At 41.3% G+C, this 18,442-nt stretch overlaps 1 long non-coding RNA gene across 3 annotated transcripts in view; it reads right to left on the bottom strand.

The window, feature by feature from the left end:
- Positions 1-737: 737 nt before the first annotated feature.
- LOC141575086 (uncharacterized) overlaps positions 738-18,442 on the bottom strand; it is a 65,556-nt gene continuing 47,851 nt past the window's right edge. Inside the window, exons 6-9 of one of the 3 annotated variants that reach the window (XR_012502402.1) lie at positions 17,961-18,058; positions 13,983-14,226; positions 11,244-11,367; positions 738-4,568 (exon numbers count right to left, since the gene is read on the bottom strand). This is a non-coding gene — a long non-coding RNA (uncharacterized LOC141575086). Of the gene's footprint in view, positions 4,638-11,243; positions 11,368-13,982; positions 14,227-17,960; positions 18,059-18,442 lie in introns of all 3 variants that reach the window. The other 2 variants (XR_012502400.1, XR_012502401.1) reach the window with 2 other exon arrangements.

Here is an 18,442-nt window from a genome sequence, read left to right as displayed (position 1 = left end):
AGTCTTTCCTGTAACTGGATATAGATAGTGAATATCTTAAAATCTTGAGCGACCGCTTCAAAGTAGACTAGTTACTTTGCTTTTGGTCTTTAACCTAAAGGAATATCCAGAAGTCCAGTGGCAGTTCGTAAGCAAGGGCATTATCCTTGCCTTTTCATTTTTTATGTGGAATAGGTATAACTGTATACTAGGTTACTGTGTTTATCTGAAGAGCTTCTTGGATATGTATATGTAAGTTATATTTTCAAAAATTATAATATTATGAAAATCAATTAACCTTGGAGATATATTTCATATATTTTATTCTTTAATAATATAGATTTAGATAGCCCTGTTTTATGTAATACTTATGAAAATAAGTTGGCTTTATATAAATCCTTTTTCGATAAATCATTTAAAAATTGGTTTTTTTATCATTTGCTTCTTAAAAATAAGATATTAATTGCACAATATTTATTTTCCTTCAAGTTCATCCTTTTTTCTCTATACTATCTTGAGTTGCTTAGATAACTTTTCCCGCAGTATTATTTATTTTAAACACTCAGTATGTGCTTCTGTCTGTTGCTTTATTTGAGAGCAAGAATTCGTTATTATTTTTAATAAAGTATACTTTCAGGAAACTATACTGGGATTCTTTCATTCACACAGTTAAGCAATGATACCTGTTTTGTTATATCAATTGTCTAAGCCTCTCAACTTCCAAAAGATTACATGGACAAAGTTTAAAACGTCATAAATGATTGACTAACAAAGTTTATTTTGTTCTTTGATTAAAAGTACAAATATGAGTCAGTCTTAAATTCGGATGTAAACGTCTTATAAATTACATGAGTCTTCTCCAAAATTCTTTAATTTGGGCTTTAAATCCTCCAGTAAAAAACTGGTTTGAAGAAGAAGAAAGTCGAGAATAGATTCAATCCAAATTCTATGGGAATAAACAAAGCTAAATGTTTCAGTCATTTTTTTGAAGCAGAATAGGTATGTTTTGTGCACCATATGATTTTAATAGTATTCATCTGAACATACGGTTTTGACACCATGAGACCACAAGCCAGCAAACAAGATCTCAGGCAAAGCAAGAAAAACAACTGAGGGGATTTTCTGCTGCAAAATTTCCCCTAACTAAAACTGTAATTGAGAACAAATCTGACGCCATATTGGATCTGTTCCTTTTAGTTTGAAGCACTGTGCCCTGTTTTCCAGGCTTAATCTTGCTGGCTTTGCACCTTTTGTAAAACAACGTTGCCTTTAGCCTAAAACCTACAGGAAAGCCTATTCTCGGGGCCCTGACCTTTAAGGATGTTAGCACTTCTGCACTTATGCAGAGATGGCAAGTTGCAAAATAGAGAATAACCTTTGTTTTGTTGCAGGCTTACAGGGACACAATAGCCTGAGCCACATGGATGGCTGCAAGAACAAAGAATGCAGGCAGCAAGAAGTTTGCACAACCAACCACACCCCTTCCCCTTTTTAGTTCAAAAGGAGCCTTAATTCTGACTTGGGAAAGATGATTCTCCAGGATATTAGTCCCCCATCTTCTTGGTCTGCCAGCTTTCTGAATAAAGTTACTATTCCTTGCCCCAAAACCTCGTCTCCTGATTTATTTATTTATCACTGTTGTGCAGTGAGCAGAACAAGTTTGGCCTCAGTAACAGAACCAGCTTTGTCATTCCCTCTGATGTGAAATCTCTCTGGGTGTACAAGTGCTTGCCTGGTGGTGGTGGTGGCGGTGGTGGTGGTAGGCAAAAATATTTCACATCTCCTGATTTCAATAGGCTAAAATTTACTGCTATTTAAGTCAACTCTAGACTTTTACAGAATCACCTGCAGATGTGCTTCTGGGAGCTACAAAAATTCCAACAATGAAAATAATTCTATTGTCTCCAGACAAGATAATTTTCCTCAAAATTGAGCAGCTCTGAAACACACTTCAGGAGTACAGATAGATGCAGTGTTCTTCATTTCCCATGCTGTTCTGACACAATTTTCCACTTATATCAAAGTAAATTAAAATCAGTCTTCAATAGCAGATGCTCTGGCATGATACAACAATGTCAATTCCACTTATTTATTGAGCCAGAGCAGCTTTAGTATAAATGACTTTACACTAAACTCCTGCTTGATATCCTGTCTTCTCCATGGTGGCTAATTCCTTCTTCTTACTTCCTAAAAGTTCTCCTGTTATGGGAAGTTAGCCTTTACTGTGCACATTCAATTGGGAAGGCACAAATTAAATATGTGAGGGGATGACATACATATTTAATTCTTACTTATACATATATACAAGCACACAGGACCTGTGTCTTGGAAGATGTCACTTTCTAATGTGGGCAAAAGGATGGTCTATAGTTCAATCAATGTTCTAAAAGCAGTTTTCTAGGATATAATAAAGCAGTGCTTGAGTTATAAGACAGAACAACTCCTGGATATGAATCAGTGGCACCAATCATTGGGTGCACATGTGTGCATACACACGCCTATGCACACGGAACAGCCTTGGAGACACTCCATCTGTGCTGATGGAGCAAAGCCATGCTGGGGAGATGAGGAAAAAGTGCCTAATACAATAAAACCAGGACACCTGAGTAATGGATAATAGGAGTCAATTGAATTTTCTGGTTAGCTGAAGGCCAAACAAAAACACTTTTAGTTTCAAACGTCATTGTTAAAAACTTTCTTAAAGCACAGAAGCCTGTTTTCCTGCTTTGCTTAGTGTCACATGGCATATTAAACATGACAGATTCGTAGTTCTCTGACTGTGGAACGGGAAAGGCCTTGCTGTCATATTTCTGAACATTAGTCTATGTTTTGCAGCACAGTGGATACTGAAAATGGGGCAATTTGAGTGAATGGGAATGGACATAACCTAGCAGTCATTGACTGTGTGTGATTTGCCAACTTTCTCCAAAAAGTAGGGGTAGCAAGCAAATCAGATAAATTCAGGAATCCTGGGGTGGGGAGTCGGGTGGGCTGACAGCTGGGTGGTCCCAGGTAGCTTGTTTTACTGTGTAAAATTGTGACTATGATCCAGACAGTAACACAATGTCAAATTCTTGTGCCTGTAGTTTTGATACCTGGCCAAGTCTGTGAGCCAAATTTATCGATGGTGCATAATGAAGATAACTAACATTCCCTGAGGACCAGGTTGTGTGACTTCCATGCATTGACTCACTGAATTCCCTAAGCACCCTTTGTGGTATATAACAGTCTTAAAATATGCAGCAGGGGATTATTCTGTTTGCAGATGATAAAATGAAACTCTGAACTGTTGAAGCCTGGCCCGAAATAATGCAGATGTGAAGACGCCGTGTTGGGAGCTAAGCTCGGGCCAGGCTACAGAACCTGAAGCTCCCAGCAAGTCCCCTCACCCAGGAACCTGGCCCACAGCCAATGCCTGGCCCTGTTCTATTTCTATGAGTGCTCATAGGAAAAAGCCAGGTACTCAGGGTCAATGCTACTTGATTAAGAAATTCAAACTGGGATAGCCTTTTGTTGGGGACTGTAACCTGGGAGTGAAACTGGCAGTGAAGTAAGGGAGGAAACATCTCTGGTTGTAAGAATATTTCTAGGGAAGAAGGTTTCCTGATGGGCTGGCATGGGAATCGCTGTGGTTGTGAGCCCCGTGTTGCACTGTGGGGTTGTGGGCAGGGAAGGAGAGAGGCTGTTCATACTGGTCATAGTCAATACAGTTTGTAAACAGCTGAGTTCTGTTCCCTCACAGCTCAGACACATGCAGGACTTGAGGATGCTTAGCTAATGACCAACAGTGGGTAGCAAAGTCCAAGAGTGGGGTGGGGAGGAGAGATGGGGCCACCTTCTGTAAGAACCGCTGCCCCAGGGGACCAGGAAGGTAGTGAATGATTGGGGATGCACAAAGGGTTTCTATGGCCTCATCAGGTAGTTCCTATTTTAAACTGATTGTCTGGAATATATGGTCAAATGCGGTGGAATGTCTGCTCTTATTTTAAGTTCTACAAACACTTAAACGGATAGATTTCTATCTCCATTATACAAGAACTGCTGGGTGACCTTTATAGTCAATGTGAGGATCAAAAGAGTGAGTACTTATTAATGCTATTACCATGCTTCTACTGAATTAACACTTCAGCAACAGTATAACGGCCACGCTCCTTAACAACTGCCTCTGAAAGGGTCTTGTAAGTCACAAATAATAATTATAAAGAAAATATATTAAAAATAATAACAATTACAGTTACAACAACTATGTTGTTTATAACGATAATAGTGTTAGCATCTCCCTCTCATATTAAACAGTACCCAACACTAGATTCCTTAGGAAACAACGCCAATGCATTTTTGGACTTTTCTAAGTCTTCACCCAATGAAGCCTTTTTATTCACATTGGTCCACCACAGCCAGAATTGCTGTTCCTTGCATGGTGGGCTGCCATGCTGAGATGTTCTGGGCTTTTTCTGGCACCATACGTCTATACTGGGTAGTCAAGGTTCCACGTACCCACTCTGATTTCCAATATATTGTTCTCCAGAGCCAACAGAGGGGCCACTGGAAAGAGGCCACATATACTGTGGTGAACCCAAACTGAATACCTGTTGAAGGAACGGACACAAAACATGGAGTGGTGGATGGATGGAAGGACAACATAAATTCTTTTACTCCTGTAAAGAGAGAGGGGAAAATGGTGAACTAAATCCCAAAGAGAAAAGACGTTCATGGTAATAATAATGTTCAACAGTGAAAGAATCCAAACAAAAGGCAAATATAAAATCTCTGGGAAGAAGACTCATTACAACCTGTTTCTTTCACATATATACCCTTAGTAGGAATAACATACTTAAAAATCTTCAACCAACCATAATTATTTGCTCATAATAAACTTGGGAATCTTGAAGCATATTATTCACTCTCAGTGTTGAAATAATACAATCTTGGAAGATGATTTGTATTTGAGGATTAAAAAAAGAATATTGTGGATGTATCTAACAATTTAAATAGAAATAAGAAATGTACCTTTGGGAAAGCTATGCATAGAGAATGTTGGAGGAAATACACTGAATATAGGCAAGTGAGCAAGCTCCCTTGAGTCTGGGAAGGTGAGTGCAGCACATTCAGAGGGTCTATGAAGTTATTACAAGTCACAGAAAGGTATGCAATTAAAGTGTCTTCCTAAGCAAAATATTCTTCTTCAAGAATTTTTATCTTGATATTTCTATGGTCTGTGTGGTCACAGGAAGTCAAAGTTATGGTGGTGGCTTAGAAGTTCTTTTCTCTCTGTGTGTAATTTACAGGGCAATGCTACAGATGGGGCAGCAGAGATCTGTGGTAAGCTGTTCCATAGGGTGGGGGAGCGGTTAGAAATGATAAGGTCAGAGATCTAAAAGACTTTTAGACCCTCCCCTCCTAACTGGCAGACCTTTAAAGTAAACTAGCACAGGTATGTAACTAAGACAGTGGATGAGAGGCAAATTTATAGTCCCTTTAGTGTTACTGCTCAGTCAAGGGGTAGGGACCACTCTGGCCAGGAACGGCAAGACCGTGAATGGGGTGGATGGGTAGGAGGAGCTGACATTTGCTTCTGACCTGAGAGGCAGGGGTGTGTTGCAGAAAAGCCGACAGTGCTGGAAAGATGCAGTAGTTCCACAGCCCAAAAGGAGCTGTCATATTCAGGGAGGTCAGAGAGCAAGAACCAGAGTTAGTGACGCCACAGGTTCAGCAGCGTGGCAGCATTGATGTCAGTATCTGTGTCCATAACCCACCTAACCCTACATGAGCTCATCTGCCTACGGGGGCAGGTAAGTAGCAGAAATGCTTGGAGTGGGTGCAGCCACTGGCAAATTGGCAAGTGGGCATCCTAAGGAAACGCAATGCTCACCATCACCATATTGGAAATAGGGCCTCACAGTGTCAGATCTCCTTCTTATTCAAGAGAAGCCAGAAATTACGAGTTTATTAGCAATCAACCCAGATCAAAACCCAGAAAAGATATCATTTTATAATGACAAAGAAGGCACAGACTATTCAGAAATAAATTAATGAAAAATATTAAGAAGATTCTGATAAATGATTTAAAAAAAGAAAAAAAAAAGATGATTGAATGAACAGTAGAATGCACCACCCTCTTCAGTGGGCAGACTCAAATTTGGGGGACATAGAACATTTTTTCTCCAAAATAAATTTAGTATCTGAATGCAAATTTAGTTAATAATCCCAAATGGATTTAAGAAAAAAATCTGAAAGGTGATCCTAAATGTATTCCAGAAATATACCTATATATACAAATAAAGTAATGAGGAGGGATGTTTGAATTTGTAGTATTAGGGATATTCTGGAAAAGGATAAAACAGGACCAACTCTAGGAGGTATTAATCTATGGTCATGGAAAGAGTATAGAAATAGTGCACTGAGAGTATGAATGAAATACATTACATTTCAAGAATAGACGTGGATATTTATGAGATTTTAGTAATATTATAAAACTGACACTTCAAATCAGTGGATTCAAGTTCTGCAGTAATTAGCGAAATCATTGGAAGACCTGGTAGAGTGTCCTCATTTATGACATTAAAATAAATTCCAGATAATTTTTTAATTAAAAAATAAAACACCAGAAATAACCCAACATGATTTAATCTGTTCAGATTTTCAAGCGAGAAGAACTTTCTAAAAAGCTTTTGGAACAAAGACCAAAAAGAGCAAAGGCCTAGCAACTCAGCAAGGCCAGAAACGCCCACTGTAAAATAAAACGAACCCTCGCCCAACCCTCTCTCACGGCCCTGTATTGCTCTCTGATATGTTCTACACTTTCTTCTTCCCTTTAAAGTCCAGTTTCTTGGAGAAGTACCTGCGCTGAAGACTCCTCAGGGCTCAGAGCCCTGCATCCCCCACGGCCCTCATCGCAGCACTGAGACAGGAGTTGTACTGCCGGTGGCTGCGTGTTTCAAACTAGTCAGCATTTTCAGCTCGTGTTTATTTGATTACCAGTTAGCTTTTGCCGTGGACAAATATTTTCCTCTCAGGGGGATGTTTTCCCCCCTTAATTTTTGTTTTACTTAAATAAACTTAAAAAGCCCAGTCAGAAAAGTTTGTGTGCACATATGCACACACACAGATACACACAGATCTGTTTTTTAAAGTCTACCTAATTATAGTCCTCCTCCTCCTTTTCCCCAGGCTTGGCAATTAAAGGTGGGCTTTATCTCTTGCTTTATTGCCCCACACACCCCCCCTTTCTCACTATGCTCCTTTTAGTCAGTGTTCAAATCCCTCTTAAGCCAGGTTACAGCCTTCTCTGTGTTGCCTCAACTAGTTTCTCCCAACAGCTCTGCTATTCTTCTTTCTCTTGGTGGATTTCTCTTCTCCCATGTGCCATGTACATGGCCATTTTCCCCAGGGCCTCGTCCTCAATCCTCCACTTGGCAGGAATGAATCGCCCCCACGGCCTCACCCACAGCTCCTCTGAGCTCCTGACTGTTGAATCCAGCTTAACAACGGGCATCACTCCTCAGATGTCCCATAGACACTTTGCAATCAAAATGCCACACACAGAACCATCTCCTCGAAAGCATCTCCTCCCCTTACACTCCCACTGCAGATCCACTCTCCAGATGGGTCACTGGAAAGTCACCTCAGCAGCTCTGCAGCCCGCTGCCCCGGCCCTGTAGTCCCCTCTGCAGCAGTCACCACTTCTGCCACCCACGACACTCTCCCTCTGCCCAGGGCCTCTCTGCAGGCGTGTGCCACTTGTCTGGATTACCTGGGGTGGCCCCCGAAATATCCTTTCCCCCCAAAATATGGGCCTCCCCCCAAAAATGTTATTATCCATTCTGCTGCCAGTATAACCAGATCTACTTTAACATAATCATTATACAATTCTCTTGCTTACATATATTCCAATATAGCCCTGTTTCTTTAAGGATACATTCAAGTCTAATCACAGAAGACCCATCGTGACAGTGGCCTTGTGCACCTGATATTCCCACCTGTGGATACTTTGTTCTAACCCTACTTGTTGTTCTTCAGTCTGGCCAAGCCGCTTCATGCCGTGTACTCTTATATGTCTCTACCTCTCTGCATGAAGTGTCCACTCCCTCTACCACACATTAGAGAGCTAACTTCCTTTCACCTTTCAAAATTCAGTTCAAATATTCCCAGCTCTATGAAGTCCAATGTGTGTTCACCTGCTTAGGAATCCATCAACTACTCGCCAAGTCTCGCCTGCCCTGCGGAGTGCAGACAACAAGTCTTACATGTCTTGGTCTCCTCAGCAGTTGATACAGTGTTTGGCATAGCAGGTGCTCAGTGTTTGTTGGATAGATAAATGAATGAATCAGTAAAGGGATGAGAGGTCTACAATCCCCCCCAGTTACTCAGCTGCCATTTTGGAAAGTTCATTCTGTGGAGTTAAGGAAATGTCAGTGCAGGTGGTGGGCAGACAGAACAGAGGTGAGGGCGTGGGGGAGAAAGGCCTGGTCCTGGAGAGCGCAGGAGAGGCGTGGGTGGGAGAGCACTGGAGAGAGAGGGAATGGAGGGGGCGGGTGCAAGGAGATGTTGAAGAACAACTGATATTAACTGCAGTAAATTAAATGGAGAACATAATATATGAAGGGAAGATCAAGTTAACACAGCAAGGGTGGAAAAGGCAGTACCAGAGACGAAGAGCTCTCACTTCATCACTCACTGCATTTCACTTACGGCACCCGCCCTCTGGGAAGGCAGCGCCAAGTTCTTGAGAGACTGGTGTTTGTGCTGTGGGTGCTCTAAGTACAAAACGGTATCTTATGGCTTCCAGATTTTAAGACTGATAGATTATTTCTCTTATGTCCCGTGTCTGAGTTCTCAAACAGCAGGATCTTTTGCTTCTGGGGGTGAGCTATTGTGGTTAATAACTCAGGGTTACTCCAATAATCTCAAAGGACAGTGGGGAAATCACTAGAACAAATAAAAGAGAAATTTCACTCAGAAAAAAACATATGCCCTATAGAACCTTGTGGGGGCCTTGGGGACAATGTTACCGCCAACTCATCTAACAGTTGTATGTGAGTGCATTGAAACTCCAAGCTCAAGTCACTTAAACACGTATGAGAACCAGGGTCCAGGCTGTGGTGCTTCAGACATGCACGGGAAGATGAAAAGCCTGACTATTGCCTCCGACAGAATCAGTCCAGACGGGGAGCGCAATGGACACAGACATGATCAGGCACCATCAAGACAAGAATCAACTGCAATTCATGCTTAGAGAGGAGAGCAGAAAATCTCTAAAAAGTTGAGGGTTTGCTGCCAAGGCTTGGCAAGAGCCCTTCCAGGCAGAAAAGCAGAGAAAGATACTTCTGGCGAAGGAGACTAGGGATGGTGGCAGGGTGCGAGGCCTAAAGAAGCAAGTGTGGAGGGCTCCAGGGTCATCTGTCAGAAGCTGTTCCCCTTCAGCGGCTAAGAGGCCTAACTAAAAAGGCAGGTGTGGTGTCATTAATGATCATGGGGAAAACTGGGAAGAGGAAACTGAGGTCAGGAGATCACCACCAAAGGCACTTTATTTGAGAGGAACAAAAATAATTCAAAAAGCACTTGGAAATCCTATCTCCCATGAACGAAAAGAACACAAAATAAGTTTCACTCCAGCGTTGAATACAGAATAACAGACTGCCTACTCTCAGAAATGGATTGAATTTTCTAATTCGTTAGGGATTATTTAGAGAATAGGAAAACGAATAAATCTGAACAGTCTCTCTACAATAGCTGTTACTCCATCCTGTTATGTAGGGTAGAGTTAGGCTGAATTATTTAATTAGTATTTTAATGAGACTATAAAGTTCTAAAAGTCCTATCAATTTCTCCCAAAAGCGTACAACTTTTCCTTTCAATGACCTTTATTTGACTTAACTAGAACAATAACTATTTTCCAAGGCTTTTTTCGTGTGTGTTAAAATACCAAATGATATGCTGCCCTCAGAATGTTGTTGTTATTATTAATGCTGATAATAGCCCCAATAAGAAATATTTACAATTATGACTCATTTTGGTATAACAGGTCATTGGATTAAAGTCCTTTTGAAAATAAGCAGAAAAAACGAACATAATTTCTACACCAGGGACAGGAGCTGCACCCTTAATCGAACCTGGTCACTAAGCACAACAAAAGCAAAGATGAAACTCAAATCAGACACCAGGCCACAAAGCATAGCTGACTGAAGATGACACAAAATGACCTTTCATTCACCGAGGGAATCAGATGCGTTTCTATGTATATTATATATTTTAAAAGCAATTATTATATATATAGCATGTAATTTAGGAAAAAGAAAACTCCCTCTTTCTGTAGACTTATAAACAAGAAGCCCAATGGGGTGTCTTGCAGACATGAACCGGCATGCATAAATGCAAAGCCTATTGACAAAAATACTTTCCTGTCTCCTAAGCTTAAAAAAAAAAAGTAATTCAAGGCAGTGGTGAGCTCAAAGGTCTCAGATACAAAACGTGCACATCATCAGCCTTCTAGTAGATAAAAGTGCGCCATGCATAATAGAAAAGATGAAGTTTCCTATGGAAATCTATTTTGAGATGCAACAATTTAAAGGCAACCGAGAGCTCAAAACCAAGTTCAAACAAAGAGAAACAAAGGCCAAGCAAATTTACAGAAATGGACAAAGACATTGGAGAAGGAGGGGATCTGTGTTCTACCAATACTCCAGATCAGCAAATTCATCCTGAATTCAAGCCAGTGATGTGCCATGAGGTGACTCAAGGAACCAGGCTGAAACCATCGGCCAGAAGAAATAGGAAAAATGTCAAAGGCAGGTGTGAGGTGTGGAAGGGGTGACCCTGTGACCCTTGCTGCCATGAGGCAGGATGCTCTTGCGGGCTTTCTGCACAGGCTGGCGGGCTCACATGTCTCTGTTTAGAAGGATATCAGCCAACAGCTGTGCCACACGGGCTGCAGCCCGTGCTGAGTCACATCTAGTAACGGTTCTGAGTTCATCCTTAGACGACATGACCAGAAGGATCTGAGAATCAATGATGGATAATTACCTGAATGAGTATTCCATTTCATTCCTTGGCAGTAAACCTTCAGCTTTGTACAACATAAATATTGACAAAGATATACACAGGCAACCTATTTGAAAGCCTGACTGCATAATTGCATCTAATTGAGAAAAGCGGGATCCGTTTCGGTATGCTAGGTCTTTGTTTGGCTCGGTAACCGATGCTTCTGAGACCCAAAGCATATTCTAGTATAACCGACAGCACAGAAATCCCCACTGATGACTTACTCATTTCAGGGTATTCATAAAATAACCCCAGTTTGCCCGTTGGATACAGATGGTTGTCCCATTCCCATCGTGGGGTGGTCTGTTCTGCTCCCGAAACTGTGGCATCATTAGATTCATGACCCATCTGTCAAACAGATCAAATTATAAAGCAAGATATTATCAGACCAAGGTCATAAAAGTATTACTGACATTTCAAGCTGAACACATCATCTTCCCAAGAATTTAATTTCTTGTTTTCAGGATAAATTTCTTTTTATTGCTGCCTACCTACACTCAAGTATTGTGAAAACTAGTCCTGACTACGTACCTTGTGTTTACCAAAATTGTAACGACTACTACTACTTTATCTCCTACCTCCTTTTCAGGTGGGCACTTTAGCTTTTAGAAGATACCTACCCTCATTTGTTTTTTCCCCCATTTCTCTGCTATTATCCACCATGGCATTTCCAGTTTGTAAATTGTCAGAGAAAATAAGTAAAAGAAAGAAATACAGGGTCGGTGAGCTGGTGATAAGTGCTGCAGAGGAAAATAAAGGAGGGCGAGGAATGTGTGGTAGGGAGGAGTGTGGATGGGGCAAGTGACCTTTGAATAAGGCAAAGACGGAGGCAAAGGGGTGGGCAGAGGGAACAGTGATCACAGGCCTTGGGGTCCCTCACGCTGGACAGACAGCATGGAGGCTGGTGTGGGCCAGAGTGAATAGGAAATAAGTGGTGGTTTTCGGGGGTGGAGCCTTAGAGGCTGCCGTGAGGATGTTCATTTTTCCCTCTGAAGGAATTGTGGAACCATGGAGGATCACTGAGCAGAAAAGTGATACTCTACCGTTGGATCGAACATGTCCAAGACCCTAATTTCAGCTGAACAAATCAAGGGCCAAAGAAGTGACATGCCACCTCAAATTCAGTGCAGAGCTTGAAAGAAACAGCCTCGACTCGCAGCCCAGTGCTCTGCACCCTTCTGGATGTTGTCCCACAGAGCTGTCCCTAAGGTTATGTTTTTTCCTCACTCAGAGGCTTGTGGGACAACTGAATGCTTCCCCCTTTTTCAAATGGCAATTTGTCCTGAAAGGAATTCGGAGTTGGCAGTGAAACAAGGCATGGACCTGTAGACTACAGAGCTGTTGTTCCTGAAAGCAACAGCTGGCGCGTGGTTTACTCGTGGAGTTCAGCAGAAGAGACAGAGCAACAACAGACAACTTAGCATCTGGCGGAGCTTCGGCTGACTGCACTGCACGTTTGGATGGATTTCAATTTTGGACAGTGAGGCGTCTTCACACGAAAGGCAGGTGTATACATCATACATGCCCACACGTCTGTATGCACACACACGTGGACACACACAGAGTATATGATGTGACTTGTAAAGAGCTTCCCCTGCTAGGTTTCCCACTGCCTCTGATCTCAGCATTAACCTTTCCCTGGCCATGCTCCCAGGTTTGCTACGAGATTTCTTTGCAATGGAACATGCCCTTCGCTTCACAAACTTTCCCCAATTCTTTTAATGACATTAGGGGAAGAGCAGGGAGCTCTGTGAAGGGGTGGGGATATGGACTCGAGATACCCCTGAATCTGAATCCACACTTCATGGCTTATTTGTTATTTAACTTTATTTACATTCAAAATGCAATTGTTGCAGATCTCAGAAGTTGATTTACACTCACTGCTGTGGCAGAATGTTGCGGTCAGTAGACCCACCACTGGATCCGCTTATTCAACACGTCCTTCCAATAATTCAGATATTACTGTATCACAAAATGCCCATTTCTATATTTTGATACCTGCTTTTCAGTATAATTATCTTCCTTCTTTATTCTCTAAATCTTATGATTTTTAAACATTTTTCTGAGAAGTGTTCCACAGGCACTTTACATATGATAAGTTGATAAAGAGATCCTGGAGCTCAAAACCACATTTAAATCCTGAGATAAACTCAACTGTGCCGTATACATGGATAGGTTTAGTCTGCTTCCTTTGTTACTTTGTTTAGTAATTTTTGTTTCAAACAAGATCCTACTGTATAGCACAGGGAACTACATTCAATAACTTTTAATAGCCTATAGTGGAAAAGTATATGACAAGGAATATATATATATATATATGTATGTATATGTGAATCACTATGCTGTATACCAAGAATTAACACAATATTTTACACCAACTATACTTTCAACAAAAAATGTTGAAATAAAATTGGGAGGTGAAACTTCGACTGCCCAGGCTGCTGTCAAGATGAAACGATTCAAAGCAGGCCAGGTATTAGCAAACCCCCTAACACATCAAAACCCCATATGGGATCTTCTTTTTGAGCAGCACAGGCTAACTAGCTGTGGTCACCTGTAAATAAGGTTGAAGTCACTTAGACCCTTGGCTTGGGAACGCCGTGGCCACCGGGGTGGGGGTCACTGCAGCACCTACGAGAATGACGGGGACAGCCTGCTCCTGACGCCGCTCCCCAGGCCGCAGCCCGGAGCACTGCAGTCAGGTCTGAGGTCCGGCCGGGAGCGCACAGCTCCACAGCCACTCGGAGCCCTGCGGTGCGGGTGGAGCTGGGACCGCGCTCGTCCATCACCCTTCCAGGCACCCAGACTCGGGAGTCCCCTGGGGGAATTTTTCTCTGCCTCATAATTCCTGTCTCAGCCTCTTGTGGAATGCGGTCCATGCCCAACGGAAGCAGGGCTTTAACCCTCCGGGACCCAAATCCATCACGGTTTGGATCCAGGATGTAACTTCCATGTTAACTCACCTGGTGCTCCCTTCTTGTGCTGAACTGCCCTCCCCCGTCGATGACATTAGGTCGTATTAGAAGTCCCGACTTGCTTGTCCTTAGCTAAGACTCTGAGCCTCTTGCTCAGTCTTCCTGACTGGAACCACTCTTCTGTGGCAGAAAAGCTTGGGCTGTCGGCAACCCATCATTGTCCTCGGTCTTTTGGGTTTTCTGTTGGTTTATGGTTCTCATGCAGGGATACCAATTTGCACATGAGAAACACCTGTAGACATTTTAAAAAATACAGACACTGGATCCTCCCCACTCTTCAGCCAAGGCTGGAAGCTTTCTCCCTCTAGCAGGGGTTACACAATAATTTGCTTGGGAATTGACCACACATATTGGCATAATCATGGTAAATTGCCCTTTACTCAGTGCTTCCCACGTGGCATTTTCTACTTCATGTTGTCTTTGTACGTTCATTATCACATTTAATACCTGAATTATAGATAATCACCTTTTCTTTTGAGGACACTCCTACTTGCTAATCTTGAATACAAGTATCTTTGATTCTCTTAATCTATTTCATTCCTGAGTTTCCTGTTCCTGGATTTAAAGAGTGAATTATGGACACATGTATTTAAGATTCTCTTAATATATCTATCTGACTCATCCTCTAACCAAATCATATCTGGAGAAGAGAGATTTTCTCTTTTAAATATTTGCATTTTCTTACTATATAGTAGTGCGTACACACGGTGGAAAATGTAGAAAGCATATAAAGTAAGAAAATTACAGCCATACATTATCTAAACACCAAAGGACAGTGCTATGTCATGTTGGGCATTTAACCATTTTTCTTAATATTTTATCATAAAATTTCCCTAGGGCAAGTTACTTAACCCTGGAATTGTACTAGACTTTTGTCAAGTACAGAATAACTTTCCCAGAAATGACCCTAACATCAAAATAGTACGTGAGGCTGGGAAGGCCATAGGGCACTCAGCTTATTCTCTGAGTCCTACAAAGAATGCTGTTAATTCACTGATGTTACTCATTCGATGCCTGTGAGTCACTCACTCACTCAGCTGGCTCGGACTGAGACCTACTTTATACCAAGTGCCGATCCAAGTGCTGGGGAGACCGCAGAGAGAGCCTGGATCACGGCATCACTGTCCTTCTTCATTTGCTCCCAGAATCCTACTCAACAAACCCACATGGGATTGGGGGGTGGAGGCAGGTGAGATATGGTAAAATTCATTTCATTATGTTCCTTTAGACATATTTAAATAGCATGAAAATAGTCACTAACTTTGATAAGTTTTCTTTTCCCTTCCTATGTATTTTTGAGGATGGGTATAGTTTTGGGGCAGCAAGAGTAATTGATAGATCTTTAGTATGTTAGGATTTTATATGAAAAATTAAGAAGGAAACTGGCACCTTATACAAAGAGAAGAGGCAGTGAGGAAAACACAAGCCACCCTCGAACTTGGCTACCATTCAGAATTTCTGATATTCAAAAAAGGGAAACATAATTCAAAATATTTTCCCTAAATATTTTAGCCCAGAGTAGAAATACATGTAGGCAAAGTTCAGCTCACTGGAACCTACAACAATGTGCTTACTTAAGCGAAGGTATAAACAGACCACAGATACTATAATGCATCCTTTACTTTAAACTAGTTAATGTGAGCAAGTTTCATTTCACATGAATTGCTCAGTACCAATTTAGGAAATATATCCTTCTTGATTGGTAAAAATAGCTCACTGATAACCAGATTCAACAAAATTTAGTGTTAAATAATTAACCTATTTCCTTCAGGAAATGCTTTTGAGTAATCTGAGTTAAGTATTTCCTCTATCTGATCTATTTCTTTTCACAGAGAAAAGTAGTATTATTTGCACATGAGCTACTTTTACTCCTCTGGAGAAATCTGACTGTGAGCTCAGGGTAAGAGTTGTCTACTGCACAGTAGGGAAAAAAAAGATTCATTTCACAGCAAAGATCAGAATCTTTTTTTTGAGGGGCATGGTGAGCTGGGGGACAAGGGAAATGCCTTTGTTTAGAGACAGACCACAGTAATCCATCCTGAAGCTGAAAGATGAAAACCTTGTGAAGAAATGTGGAAGGACACACTGACACACAAATGTGTTCACTCTGCAAAAACAGAAAGAAGGAAAGAAAAAATAATTTAACTGCCCTATAAAGAGAATGGACAGAAAATTGGTAATAAGGGAGAGTGAAGGAAAGTTAGGGAAGGGAGGAGAAACAGTGAAAGGGAACTTGGATGCGGTGGACAGAATAGCAGGTTTCTGGAGCTTACAATGAAGGATGATAAGAAAAAAAGTAAAGTTTAAAAAAAGTTACAAAGTTTAAAATAGTTTAAAAATTAAAAAATGAAGTTAAAAAATAATTTTTTTTATAGTGGCATGGAAGATTTTAAAATGATGGAGGTTTTTATTTCAAAATTCAAGTTATTTGAGTTTCTCCTCCATGCTCCAAACAACAGTAAGAATTGCTTGTGTAATTGGTTTTGGGGGACACCACAGAGAGTGGTGAGCAATGCAGTTAGGTTGGCCAGGAGCAGAATGATTTTGTGGAAGGCAAGACAGAAGAGAGATCAACAGTTTCATGAGGACAGAAACTCAAAGCCAGAAATTATCTTAAAAAGCTTAGTGTGGTGGGCAGAAAAATGTTCCCCCCCAATATGTCTATGTCCTTATCACCAGAAAATAGGAAGAGGTCAGTTTCCCTTGCAAAGGGGGTCTATGATTTCAGATGCGGTTAACGTTGCTAACCAGCCTTCTCTAAGAGAGACGAGCTGGATTATAGAGGTGAGCCCATTGTAATCACCAGGGTCATTAAAGTAGGAAGAGGGAGACAGAAGAGGGGAGAGAGGAGAGGAGATTTGACCACAGGATCAGAGTCAGAGGCACACAACCATGCTGACCTTGAGAGAAGGAAAAGAGGTCACAGGCCAAGAGACGTAGGTGGCCTCTGGAAGCCAGAAAAGTCAAAGATACAGTTTCCCCTGAGGCCTTCAGAAACAGCCGTGCCAATATTTTGACTTCAGCAGGCTCCTGCGTTCAAGAACCCTACAAGGTTAAATTTGTGTTGTTTAGTGGAGACTATTTCTTTTTTCTTCCTACTACCATGTCATTTGGGGATACTTGTTACAACAGAAAGTGAATACACTAAGCTCCTTGAAATGTTCAGAAATTGCAGATAACACTGGACTGTCCACTTTGATATGGGATAGGGCTTATGTGAAAATCCAAAGGACAGTGTGACCTTTGCTAACATATGCTTTTCTCATTTTTAGGAAGAGAACAGTAAGTCAAAACCTCTGTAGTTATTATTTTAGACAAGTGTCTCTTAAAACATTATGTAGCCCTGTGCCTTAGGACACCAAGAGAGTCTCTGTTCTTAGAAGAACATGAATTCCATGAGATAGGGTCTTACATCTGAGTCCCACAGTGGTCTCTTATTGGCAATGAGAACTTGGGCAAATCATTTACCCTCTTTAAGCCACAGGATCTTCATTTGAAAAGGAAGATAAGAATAAGGATTGTTTGGGTGATTAAATTGTACACACACACACACATATATGTACAACATTTAATACAGTGACTAACACATACTAGGCACTCAACAAATTCCTGTTATGGATTTTTAAATGCATGTATAAAAGGAGGAGAAAGTTGCGGGAAGTTGTGGGAAAACTTAGTTCATGGCCCCAAAAAGGGCCATCACTCAACGGGCTCTGATCAGTCAGTCCCCAGTGATGGGCTAATAAGCAGAAACTATAGCACTTGAGGATTTAATTTAAACATAAAAAGGAAGGAATTTAAACATAATTATTAAACAGGAGGTATGTTTACACTGTTGGCTGGATCATCTTATCTGGAGAGCTTTAATAAGCAGAGAGTCTCCCCTGTTTTAGAGATGGGCATGCAGGAAAATTACTTGGATGGGTGGGCCGTTCTCACCCCAAGATCACATGACTTAGTACTCACGGAAGTAACACCTCTTGTATGTTATTCCAGATGGACTGTCCTCCCATGATTATTGTCAGCTGCATCATCAGTTCAAGGAGACAGCCACCTGGGTCACACTGGAATATTAGAAAGAAAATCTCATTTAAATTTTAGATAGCTCTAACATGAAATAAAGTCATTATTTTATGCCTAAAAAAATCTAAGGAACAGAGAGTAAAGACACTCTTCATTGGGCAACTAAGAGAAAACATGAAACAGGTTAGACTGTCAGAACACAAAGCTGTATTCACAAGTCTTCATTTCTGTATTTTCACAGCCAATACACCAGATCTCCAGGATAAGTCACAAATCTGCCATTAAAGAATGTGATGTAGAAACACGAGGAGTAGTATTTGACAAACTGGAAGAAGAACACCTTCATGGCTAGGTTTTTCCCACAGTCAGTCTGGTCCTTGGGATCTCTGCAGCTAGAATAAAGAAAAGTTAAGTCTGTAAAACTG

This window comes from Camelus bactrianus, chromosome 26, assembly GCF_048773025.1.
Source record: "Camelus bactrianus isolate YW-2024 breed Bactrian camel chromosome 26, ASM4877302v1, whole genome shotgun sequence".
Taxonomy (NCBI): Eukaryota; Metazoa; Chordata; class Mammalia; order Artiodactyla; family Camelidae; genus Camelus; species Camelus bactrianus.
Note: the sequence above shows the minus strand (reverse complement) of the source record. Positions and strands in the feature narration are given on the sequence as shown.